This window comes from Mauremys mutica, chromosome 3 (assembly GCF_020497125.1).
Source record: "Mauremys mutica isolate MM-2020 ecotype Southern chromosome 3, ASM2049712v1, whole genome shotgun sequence".
NCBI lineage: Eukaryota > Metazoa > Chordata > Testudines > Geoemydidae > Mauremys > Mauremys mutica.
In genome coordinates, this window is record NC_059074.1 from 132,978,387 (window position 1) to 132,991,735 (window position 13,349).

Consider the following 13,349-nt stretch of genomic DNA (forward strand, 5'->3'; position numbering starts at 1 on the left):
AAGGGGTCAACAAACATGTGGACAAGGGGGATCCGGTGGACATAGTATACTTAGATTTCTAGAAAGCCTTTGACAAGGTCCCTCACCAAAGGCTGTTACATAAATTAAGCTGTCATGGGATAAAAGGGAAGGTCCTTTCATGGATTGAGAACTGGTTAAAAGACAGGGAACAAAAGGTAGGAATTAATGGTAAATTCTCAGAATGGAGAGGGGTAACTAGTGGTGTTCCCCAAGGGTCAGTCCTAGGACCAATCCTATTCAATTTATTCATAAATGATCTGGAGAAAGGGGTAAACAGTGAGGTGGCAAAGTTTGCAGATGATACTAAACTGCTCAAGATAGTTAAGACCAAAGCAGATTGTGAAGAACTTCAAAAAGATCTCACAAAACTAGGTGATTGGGCAACAAAATGGCAAATGAAATTTAATGTGGATAAATGTAAAGTAATGCACATTGGAAAAAATAACCCCAACTATACATACAATATAATGGGGGCTAATTTAGCTACAACGAGTCAGGAAAAAGATCTTGGAGTCATCGTGGACAGTTCTCTGAAGATGTCCACGCAGCGTGCAGAGGCAGTCAAAAAAGCAAACATATGAGGAAAGATTAAAGAAGCTAGGACTCTTCAGCTTGGAAAAGAGGAGACTAAGGGGGGATATGATAGAGGTATATAAAATCATGAGTGATGTGGAGAAAGTGGATAAGGAAAAGTTATTTACTTATTCCCATAATACAAGAACTAGGGGTCATCGAATGAAATTAATAGGCAGCAGGTTTAAAACAAATAAAAGGAAGTTCTTCTTCACGCAGTGCACAGTCAACTTGTGGAACTTCTTACCTGAGGAGGTTGTGAAGGCTAGGACTATAACAGCGTTTAAAAGGGAACTGGATAAATTCATGGTGGTTAAGTCCATAAATGGCTATTAGCCAGGATGGGTAAGGAATGGTGCCCCTAGCCTCTGTTTGTCAGAGGATGGAGATGGATGGCAGGAGAGTGATCACTTGATCATTGCCTGTTAGGTTCACTCCCTCTGGGGCCCCTGGCATTGGCCACTGTCAGTAGACAGATACTGGGCTAGATGGACCTTTGGTCTGACCCGGTACGGCAGTTCTTATGTCCTTATGTAGGAGTCCAATCCTGGAACCACAGATCCGACCACAGTAGGTACAGACATTTCCTGGCGGGTCAACTGCCTGCTGGGAGAAAGGTCTTTCTTTTTCCTTCCTTCTCTCTCTCTTTTCAGCTCCAAGGACATGTTGCTTCTCCTCGAAGCAGGCCACTGCCTGATGGAGGATGTGGTACCTTTGGCGTTGGTTGGTGGCTTTCTCCTTCCAGCTTGTGATGGCCACATCAGTTTTGAGAAACGCTTTCAGTGTGTCTTTGCAGCATTTCCTCTGACCGACACAGGATTTCTGACCATGGCTGAGCTGAGAGTAGAGGATTTTTTTGGGGAGGCGAGAGTCTGGCATCCGCATACAATGTCCAGCCCAGCAGATTTGGTGCATGAGGATCATTGCGTCAATGCTGGTGACATTGGCTTCAGTGAGGATGCTGGTGTTAATGCAGTGATCTTCCCACTTGATGTGAAGAATCTTCCGGAGACATCGTTGGTGGTACCTCTACAGACTCTTGAGGTGCTGTCGATAGATCACCCAGGTTTCGCATCCATAAAGGAGTGTAGGAATAACAATTATTCCAGGATCTTGGTGTCCTGCCGTAGGTCACGGCCCGTGAAAACACGTCGGAGCAATTTCCCAAAGGAAGCACTTGTGCATTGGATCCTGTGCGGGATCTCACTGTTGATTTTTGCATTTTGAGAAAGTTGGCTACCAAGGTAGCAGAAGTGCTTGACTGTCTCCAAAGTCTGTTCCTCGATGATGATTTGTGGAGGGTCATGTGCAAGGCCCGAGGCAGGCTGATGGAGCACTTTAGTCTTCTCAATATTGAGTGACTGTCCTAGGCTTTGATAAGCTTGTGCACAAAAATCCAGTGTGGACTGAAGGTCATTCTCACTGTGCACGAAGATGGCACAGTCATCAGCACACTGAAGATCAGTAATAGATGCCCTGAGGACTTTAGATGTCGAGCAGAGACATCAAAGATTAAAAAGCTGTCCACCCAGTCTGTATTGAATGTCAACTCCACTGGGGAGGCGTTCTTTAATGAGGACCAAAATGATTGCTAAATAGATGGAGAACAAGGTTGGGCCAATAACGCATCCTTGCTTAACCCCAGTTTTGACGACGAAAGAGTCCATCTCCAGGCCATCACAGAGAACTGTGGCAGTCATCTGATCTTAGAGAAGCCTTAATAAATATTGGAGCGCAGCCAAATCTGGCCAGCACCTTCCACAGGGCTTCGCTTTTGCTGGAGTCAAAGGCCTTTGTCAAATCGATGGAGGCCATGTACAAGTCCTGATTTTGCTCCTGAGTATTTTCGTGGATTTGGTGGGCAATGAAGATCATGTCAGTTGTCCTGCAGGATGGTCTAAAACCACACTGAAATGCCGACAGTATATCCTCAGCAAGGGGAAGTAATCTGTTTAAGAGGATACAAGCAAGAATTTTCCCTGCTGTAGATAGGAAGGCAATGTCTTGATAATTTCCACACTCCAACTTATCTCCTTTCTTAAAGATTGTAACAATGTTGGCATTTCTCAAAATGCAAGTATCCTGCATGTGAATATGGAATCATAGGAATGTAGGTTTGGAAGGGATCTCAAGAGGTCATCGAATCCATCTTTTGTACTGAGGCAAGTAAACCTAGACCAAATGTTTGTTTAATTTGATCCTAAAAACTTCAAATGGTAGGGATTCCACAAACTCCTTAGAATCTCTGTTCCAGTGCTTAAAATATAGTGGAATCCTGTTATGAAGAGTTATCATTATTATTTCTTTTTAACTGAATGCAACACATACTTTCATTATAATCTGAATTGCTCTTTGCATATGGCCTGGAGAGACTTCAGATATCTTGTTTTACTTGTTCATTGAGGATGGGATTTTTCAAAAGCCCATAGGTGATTTAGGAGCACAAGTCCCATTGATTGAGTGCTTCTAAGAAACTTAGGCATTTTAGAAAAATCCCACCCTTTATATCTTAAAATGAAAGAACCTAAATGACTGAGAGTTAAAACCATCTAGCAGTTTACGTAGCTAGTCTAGCTGTTTGGTCCCACCCTTACAATCAGCTCTTCAGATTTGAGAAATGCCAAGTAATTTGCCTTTGGTTTTCACTGAATCCAAAATCTGACTATTGAAGAGATTTATAGGGGTTGTGGGAGGAAGCATGTGTTTTGTGCATATTTGTTTTTTGTGCTTATTCTTGATTTCAGTTATGTGCAAACACAAATCTAGGCAACGTGTCAATATTCATGAATCAGATGCAATAAGTCACACAGACGCTCTAATGATGAGGGCCATCTGGATAGACAGAGAGAACTGAACCCATTTCAGAGATGATGTACGTCATCTCTAGCACATTTCATCCCAAAGGGTGTGCTTTCTTACAGCATTTGCCTCTTGACATGGAGTACAGCCACAGGGCAAACAGCATAACAAATAGATATTTTGGTGGTGAGGACAGTAAAACAATGCCTCGATAGATACACCAACTTACAGTCTTACCTAGATACACCAATATGTAACATATGCCACAAAACATCACATCTGAATTTGGCCTAAGCCATCATCTCTTTATTTATTATAGCAACTCTTTACATCTTCAGATTAGATTAACTAAACAACTCTACATGAAGCTACATGAAGTGTCCATTTTGGACACTGTCCTGGACTGAACTCCATTCCATCTGTCCCAGCAAAGACAGTTTGTATCGGCAAATTTCATCTGGGTAGTAAGTCATGTGCTCACTTTGTTCTCCAAGGTGTAACATGGATCTACAGTAATTTCAATATGTTTCTCTGCCTGCTGCCTCTGGAGCATTGTTGTGAGTCAACATAATGTTGGTTTCAACATGTTTGACAACAATGCACAGAAATGTTGTGTGATATAGTCTGTTAACCTTCTGGCAGTTTCTTTTTATATAGCAGTTGTATGAGTGTTTGCTGCTGTTGTTGAATGTTGGAAGCCATACTATGTAGAATTTCCTGTCAGTAAAAATAACTGTCTTTACCCATGTGTGGTTGGAAAAATGTTGTCACAAGCTTAGTCACTAAAGGGTCTTAGTTTCTTTTGTATTTGGAGTCTCATATCCAGTAGGGCCTGATCTTGCAAGCCCCCGTGCATGGAATGACCATTGAAGTTCTAGCCTTCTTTATGCTTCTAAAACAACCCAAAAAGGGCAAAGGTTCAGTTCCCCTCCCCCTTTTGCAGGCAGGTCTCTTGGAAGATTTCATGACATCCAGAAGGGGCTTGTCATTATCTGCATATAATCTTGTACCCTGAGCATATCTATCTTTCTAAGGTGTTTCTAAAGCTCCTTTCACTGTGCTAAGTGCAGCACCGCAATTGACAGCACTGAGTGTGCCTAAATAGCAATATTCTTGTAGCCTGCCTTATTTCTAAATGCACAGTAGCATGTTGGTTTTCTCCTTCTTGCCTTCCCCTATAATATCCACAGGGTTAAACCTAGAAAGATGCCATTGCTGGGGAAAGGCCTTAGCAAGAGGTGGGTCTTGCATTTAAACCTGGACCTAGGTGAAGTAGTTGCACATTCACTGTGCTTTCCGAAAGAGCCATCATCCATTCCTCCAGCGATAGGAGACCATGAACTCTGCTTGCCTGAGGTTCACCTTCCTAGCTCTCCAACCACAGACAAAACTACCTTGTCTCACACATTAGAAATGCTAGTATCTGAGCCAGCTTTAAATCTATGCTGTATGTTAAAGAGCTATTTATGCTCAATTACTTATTACCTGGAGTGATTAAAGTGATTTGCAGTGTGTTTGTACACCGTTAACTCCAATACAGTGTACATGTGTGATGTTTATTACCATACTGGGAATGGGAAAAAAATAAAACTTGATGTTGTACCACTGAGTATCAAAGACCTTAAGCTATTTTTTTTAAAGAAAGCAGGTTACTTAAATTATTTCATTTAACTTATGTTGTTATTGTATGAATTAGCCTGAATTATGATATTCTGAGGAATAGGATAGCCCCAGCTGTACATGCATCATGACTATAATTACATTATGAACTGAGAGCAAACTTCAAGTGATCTTTAATGCCATCAAAACCCTGAAACAGTCATGTTTTATGCACAGTTTGAGAGAAAAATAGTGGATGTAATATGTGGCTACATAAATCTGTTTCTCCCTCTCAGTGCTATGGGGAAAGTTTAACCAGAAATACAGGGCTGAGGCTAGTAGACGTGAGGGAGGAGAGAGAGACACAGCCAGCATGGTGGGAATGATCCATAATTCAAGACTTTTCTGAGGAATATGGTCTTGGTTATACATAGGGGCACAGAGCCTGGTCTCTGGCTAATGAACATGGGGAGCTCAAAGGTAGCTGTAGGCCACCTTTGTGTCCCCCCCATCCTGACTTGGGGCCATTCAGGCACCAATCTGCTCCCTGACACAAATTAGAATATTGTTCACCCGATTCTAATTTACGCTGGTTGCAAATGGCACCCAAGGGCTGTTTCAGGAGCTTGGGATCACCAATGCAGGAGGGAGCTCCAGACACACCTTCTTTCCCCGCTTACACCCACTACACCAGCAGACAGAAGCTGGGTGGCATATGAGCCGCTATATCAGCTACGTGGCATCCAGGGAATTCTCCTGTGACCAGATCTGCCAGATTTAGGGCTGCTTCATGCCCCAAAGCAGCTGGGATGCACCAGAGAGTTTGATCCAGTTCGCTAAATGAGAGGATCAGACTATATCCTAAGGTCTTTTTCTTGGTTTCGAGACCAGTGAAAAGTCTCTTTAAACAAAATTAGTTCTTAAACCCAAGTGATACATGCTGCAAGATAGACAGACACATTGTACTGGTAATCAGTGGGTGCACTGGAGCAGAGGTTACGCCAACTAAAAGAAAGAAGAACCTAACTGTTAATATCAATGGAGAAAGGTCAGACTCTGATCTCACCTGAATCCCTCTCTACCATCAGTCACAGTGAATTTAGCTGGCACAGGAGGGTGCTTCAGCTTTGCTGAATTTGGCCCAATATCCTTGTAATTCCTGATTGTGACATGTGTTTCTTTGTGTAACTCACTAAAATAATGTTTGTATTTCCTTAAGCTGCTGTCTCTGGTCCTCCTCTCTCGCCTTCTATACCTTGGAAACTCTTGTCTGATATCGTTGCCCTTCTTCATTTTTTCACATGTACTTTGATCCTCTATCCCTGTCTCCTAACAGCTTCATGTTTTTATAGCAATTAGGTTCCCAAATATAAAATAAAACTAGTGCTCTGTACTTTGTATGTCACTTTCTTGTGTATGTATTTTGTGGTTACACTATGTGGGTACTGCTCTCATTGAAGTCAAAGACAAAGCTACCATTAACTTTAGTCAGAGCAAGGCTGTGCTCTAAGGATGTACAACATCCATTTTGTGTAAGCCTATTACAGGCTTCCATATTGTACTATTAATTACCAATCCAGATCCATTCTTCAGAAGCATTAACTAAATCCACAAACCCAACTATAGAAGCTGAGGGATTAGTGATACGCAACAAAAAGTCTTTATAAGTAGCTATCTCATGACGGTATATGTAGAATACTTCAAAATGTACTATGGGTTATCTTGGGATCAGGTCTCACTGCTTGTGCTAATGTTATGATCCTCCCCAGGCACAGTGAAAAGCAGAGTCATATTTGGTGCCACAAAATAAACATACTTTCCTATAGAAAAAAATTTGCCAAATAGTTCCAGCGAGAGGTGATTTATAGAGTGAGTTGGCTCATCTTCTATGGGCATATCCAAAAATTTGTGTATCCGACTAGATTAAAAGTAAAATCACACATATTAACAACATGAAAAATATTTTAACAATAGCTAATTAATATTGGATGGGAAAAGCCTGTCATATCTGCTCCCTCCTACCCCATATAGAAACAACAGAAAAATAGCCAAGACCACAAATGCTACTGCATTTCTAGTAGATTAAAACAAATCTCTGGCAATTGCAGGAATATATTGATGACAGTCCCCTAAACGGTAGCAAAAGTCAAATCATTTTTATACATTATGTAAATATTCTAAACCTTTTTGCAAAGGGGACTCAGAGTTTGGCACATGGGCTCTCCTTTGTTCCACCTAACTTCAGTCATGCATAATGGACTGGCTAATGTCTATCTGTACCTCTGCGCTCTTCTGGATGAAAAGCAAGAACTGCTCATGTGTGTGTGATTGTTACTTTTTAATGCCTACAACTGATGAAGCATGAAGAACTATTTAAGCTAAAGGAGAATGTTAGCACAAGAACAAATGGGTATAAACTGGTCATGAACAAATTCTGGCTGGAATTAGAAGAAGGTTTCTAACCATCAGAGGGGAGAGGTTCTGGTACAGCCTCCTAGTAGTTGTGGGGGCAAAACACTTAGTTTTAAGAAAGAGATGGACAAATTTATGAGTGCAATTGTATGTGGGGGGGTTGCATGTGATGATAGGGGACAAGGGTCATCAACAGCCCTGGGGCTCACTTCTGGTTTATGTCTTATGTTCCCAAAGCTCATACTTCAGCATTTCAGATGACCATAGCAGAGGTCAGGAAGAGATTCTCCCTCACCCCGCCAATCTATTCCAGCAGGGTTTTTTATCTCTTTCATCTGAAACACCAAGGATGACCGTAGCTGAAGATGGGACTTGGGACTGAGGGGCACTGGGCATTCTTTTTCTGTCAGGTGCTTGGCTGGCTGGTTCTTTTTCATACGCTCAGAGTTTATCTGATTGCCATGTGTAGAGCTGGGAAGGAACTTTCTCCCAGGTTTGATTCGCAGTGGCTTTGGGAGTGTTTTCACCATCTTTTGCCAGGATTTTCTGGGTATATCTCACCTAATCATTTCCCTGCTATTGCAGGGGCTTCGGGCACTGACACACCTTGGTCCCTCCTAGTCTCTCCCTGGGCCACACAATACTTTGGTCTCCTACCGGCTGTAATACTTTGGTCTTATTTTCGTTGTGTTTAGTGTGCGGGTGCTGGTATTGGTGGTCTGTGCTATACAGAAAGTCAGATTAGATAATCTGGTGGTCTCTCCTGGCCATGAACTCTTAACTCTAAAAGAGTTACTTACAATATTACAGCAGCTAATTTAGATTCTCCTTTAATTCAAATAGTGCAGATCTATGTGTTTGAATCATAGTCTGTAGTTTCTAACCCTGTCCCTGCATCTGTGTAGTTGAGCTGATGTCCGCATGTTTGCAGCATGCAACAGCATCATTTAAGAGAATACTCATTTCCCCTAAACACTGACTAACAATTTGTGGATGAAGCTAATAGCAAGATTGTAGTATTTTCCACTGCTTCATTTTGGGCTAGCTACTATTTATAACTGCATCTTCCTGCTCCCACATAACAGCTATGTGCTGCCTGCACAAATACTGTATTACCCTGTGCAGGGGAGGAGGGGAAGGAGAGGCTGCATGCCATATCGCAATCAGCTTCTAGAAGTGTAGAGGTGCAAAAGGGTGATTCAGGTGAGATCATACACTTTCCCTTTGTATCCACTTTCCTCTACCCTTCCTATTGGTCCTCGGGATTCATCGGCCATGACTTTTCCGCATCTACTAAACTCAACAGCTGTGTAGTCGATTATCTCTTCAAAAACACATTCTGTTTCAAAGGCATCTGAAAGTTAAGAATACAGGAGACAAAGTGGATTATTTATGCTAAGTACTTGTCGCTGAAACATCATTCTTTTTTCCTCAGTCTCATCATCTGGGAAGTTATTATAAGGATCCTTATAATGTACTGTAAATGTTGGCAGCATTATTTTTGTTAATAGGACATCAGACTGAGTTTAAGATGCGCATTAATGCTAGGCCTTTGGGACCAATTATACTCACTGCACTTGTGTAATTCTAGGGTAACTTCACTGAAGTCTGTGATGGGTTGGGAGAGCTGTGAAGGATGTGGGGCTGATCTGTAATCATTAATGAATTCTGCATATGACCTGGTTATTGAGATATTTATTGCAGTTATATTGGGTTACTGGAATGCTTATTTATATATTGATTTAGTTAAATAGCAGGACAGTTAGTGCAATAGCAAGAAGGCAACATAATTTCTCTAGATAGGTAACCTCCTAATAAACACAGCAGGGGGTCATTAAGAAACAATTCTGTGCTATTAATATGCTAAGATGCTCCTTGGCTCCAGCCACAATTACACAGCTGTTTTGCCCAGGCCCGGAACAGAGACCAAAATAACTTGAAATGGTTAATTAACTTGCTAGAAAGAAGGGGAGGCAGCTGTCAGAGGCTGTTTCTGAGGACCACACTGACACAGAGATAGGCCCTACGAAGGGGAGTCAAGCATTTGGGCCATCCTAAGGCTTACCACCCCCTGAAAGCTTAGGAAGATAGACAGACATGCATATAAACTGTTTTGTTGTTTTAAGATCCTTCTCTTCTGCTTTGCTATGTTCTTACTGTTAAAATTAAACAATACCTTTTAAGGAAGTTGTCTGGTTGCTATATTAACCACTGATCAGTGCTCCCAAAGGGAAGACTGGCAGGTGCCGAGGCCAGCTGGACCTGCTGAGAAATCAGGGCCGGTCCACATGGAGATAGGGCCCAGGGACCTACTCTAAGAGCAAGAGAATCATGGGATTCCACTGAGACAATGGCTTCAGGGAACTGTATTGCATTTGTGAATCTTTTGAATCCAGCATAGGTCAGAACAGACCAAATGATGTGTGTAAAATGAGTTGATGGTCTCTGTGCATGCCTCTTGGCTGTCCACCTTCTAAAAAGCTCCTTCACAGTTACTGTGCTAATGGTCAGTCTTGTTGGCAGACTCAGCAGAAAGGTCAGGGACTGATTGAGTTTAGAGTCTGAACTTTCCTTTTCACCCATAGAGATGTTTTTTCTGCCTAATTAGATCTGAAGCACGTTGACAGAGCAATGTAGTGAAGCACACATCACTGTTGCCTGTGCTTTGTATAAATATAGTGCTCCTTTCTTCAAATCGGTTACCTTTTCAGGAACACTAAATTCACTTTTAATAAAAATCAAAATAGCTGGTGGGAAGATATTTTCCCATTTGCAAGTTGAAATATAACATAGATATTGCCTGTCTGCACCATAAAACAAAACCTAAAAATGAAGCTTACATAGTCTAAAGTTAAAGGTCCAAAACCTAAGCAAGCTTTTTATTTTATTGGTGTGACAAAATGAGGGAGAGGCAACCAGGGTTAATTGAAATGCAGCAGTCTCAAGCCAGAAAAGTGGGTGACTGTCTCAGAATTTGTTACAGAGAGAAAGTTATGACTTTAGTAAAGTGCACCACCCTGCTCATCTTTCTTTACTGCTCACAAAAGCAATAAACATTAAAGTTAATTGAAAAAAACCCATAGGCAAGTTATTCCCACCAGGGCTCTTTATATCCATGTCTAGGAACTGGGTTATACCATTCCATTGATGAGAGAATCTGAAATACACTGGGGATAGGAATTATTAATCGAACTCTTCCAAGTTCATACACTCTGGCAAACAACTGGAACCAGATTTCATTCAGCTGCCATGACTTCCTTTTTCAACTGATATCCAGCTCTGTGGACACCAGTGAAATGACAGAAGACACATAACTAACAAAGTGCTTGATGGATGTTGGGAAGGCAAAGATCAGAAAGACATTGTCGTCATTACAGTGAGGCAAATATTGCAAAATAAAACTAAAATTGACTGAGTATAAAACTTCTTACTGAATTTGCATTGACTAGACTCTTGATTCTTGTGTTAGATTCCTGTGAATATGAAAGACTCGCAAACTATATTACTGGTGAGTTTTCACCAACACAGCAAATTTTGAGTGAATTTTGTAGCACATTTGCAGAACAAACTTCATATTCAAAATTACCAGCATTTGCACAAGAAACAGGCTTCTAACAGATAGTAGGTGTATCTAGTTAGGAATAAAAACATACCAAATAACCACACACACAATAAAAGCTTGAATTTTAAATACAACCAACTGCTCACAAACAAGCTACAGACTGAGAATTATCTGAAGAGATTATTGAGCAAGGTGAAAATTTGTGAGGACAATCTTGTACAGTGAGTTTCGTGAGGACACTTGTTTGAAATTTTTGGACATTATCCCTCTGTCTGTATCCATGTCTGTTATATATATATATGTGTATATGTCATCCCTTTGTCTTCAGCTCAGCCTGTTATATTATACCTTGCGTGCTTGAGTTCTGGTTCAGTGATAAGGATAATAACGTGTCTGACTGTTTCATTTTGTGTTCTTAATTAGTATTCCTTCATTTTAAGTCATTTCAGCATTTGTGAACCATTCAGCATTTGTGTACATTTACAGCAGAATATTTCAAGTGTCGATAGGCTACATATTGACCAGATAGATCACTATGAAGAGGAGATTTGAAAGTGGTCCAAGCAAGAGATGGCGAAAACAACTGAGTGAAGCAGCAGCTAAGAGCTCAAAGCCAATAACTTCATTTCTCAAACCACTGGAAAACACACCTTATTCAACAAACAATGCTACAGATAATGAAAACTCTGCAACTGCAACAGATGATATTTCAGTGCTAATATCTGAACATGAGTAGTCAAGAAGGAGATGTGCCAACCATAACAGATGCAGCAGAAGATCCTGTGTACGATAAGAAACTCAACAGCAACATGAAGATGTAGATCTTACGAAGAGCAATTCATGAGTACTACAGGTTTGACTGTGACTGACATTGGAATTATTGACAAGCACAATACAGCCCAAATGCAATCTTTTCTTTAAATTAGTTATTTTGAAATTCCAAGTAACATTCCACGAGATGCTGATAATCATGCTTTCCCTACTCATCTGCTGACAAAAACTCTTCCAAATGGTGAGACCTGCACAAGAGACTGGTTATGCTGGAGTACAGAAAAACAATCTCTGTACTGTGCACCCTGCTTCATTTTGAACAAAAGTGCTGCAAATGCATCAGTTCTCTCTAATCAATCAGGATGGAGCATCAACAGAGGTTGGAGGAAGTTGAAAGACCGAATACCATCACATGAGAGTTCACCGTCACACAAAGAAAAGTACGTTGCATGAAAATCAGCCAGTAGGGCAGCATCAGCTGAAAGTTCAGTTGAGAATTTACTCTTGACTGAACTCTCTACAGAAACTAATAACTGGAACCCCCATCCTGATTTTTCACATTTGCTGTCTGTCACCCTAGTTGAGAACCATGGGTCCATTTTCTACCACTGGGCAGGTTTATCCTGGAACCTGGTTGGCTTCAGTGCACTGAAAGAAACTGCATCAAAAGAGACAATTCTAACCTTGCATGGTGCTCTCAGTAGGAATATTTTGCTCTTCTACAGCCAGTCCTCTTCTGGGTAACGAGCGAGGGATAGGCTCGGCCGGCCCGGTGCGACCTCAGGCCGGCCGCGGCCTTCTGCTGTCTCCCCCGAGGGAGCTCGGCCACAGACGTCTGGTCTCTGCGGCGGCTGGCTCTCAACTGAGCTCTGCAGGTGAGATTTTATACCTCTGGGTCTGCGCCGTGACCTCTGAAAGGTGGGCACAGGACCCAGTGGCTCCGCCCACATTGGTGTCAGGGGAGGTTCATCCCTCAGCGGGGCTGTGGGGTATCCCACCGCCTCGCTACAGCCTGTCTCGAAAAACTGAGTAGGGAGGGGAAGGATGGTAGATTTCTAATCCAGGAAGTATAATACAATTTAGATGCTGGCCCCCATCTCAGTGAGAACCCTACAATAGTTTCCCCCAAGACTGGTTTAAGACTGGGGGTGGCATCAAATATGCAAATAAACAAGGAGTCCTTGTGGCACCTTAGAGACTAACAAATTTATTTGGGCCTAAGCTTTTGTGGGCTAGAACCCACTTTATCAGATGCATGGAGTGGAAAATACAGTCGCAGGTATGTGTGTATGTGTGTGTATGTGTGTATGTGTGTATATGTATGTATATATATATAGCACATGAAAAGATGGTAGTTGCCATTTTGCTGATACAGACTAACACGGCTACCACTCTGAAACCTATCAAATATGCAGTCATTCTAATTTTATATGTGCTAAAACAAAATAAAATAGCCCCCCAAACAATTGGCACTAAAATGGTTGGCAGCAACTGTAGAGGCATCATGGACAGGCTCCCCCCAGGTGGGTGCTGAGACCCTGGCAGAGGCAGGAACAGAAGCTTGCAAGGGCCACTATCCATAGAACTGTCATAGTGTCAGTCTCTGGAGAGT

The 13,349-nt window shown here is 41.8% G+C and overlaps 1 protein-coding gene across 1 annotated transcript in view; it reads left to right on the forward strand.

Moving 5' to 3' along the window:
• Positions 1 to 13,349, forward strand: part of SLC35F3 (solute carrier family 35 member F3) — a 266,282-nt gene that overhangs the window by 152,030 nt on the left and 100,903 nt on the right. The window lies entirely within an intron of this gene.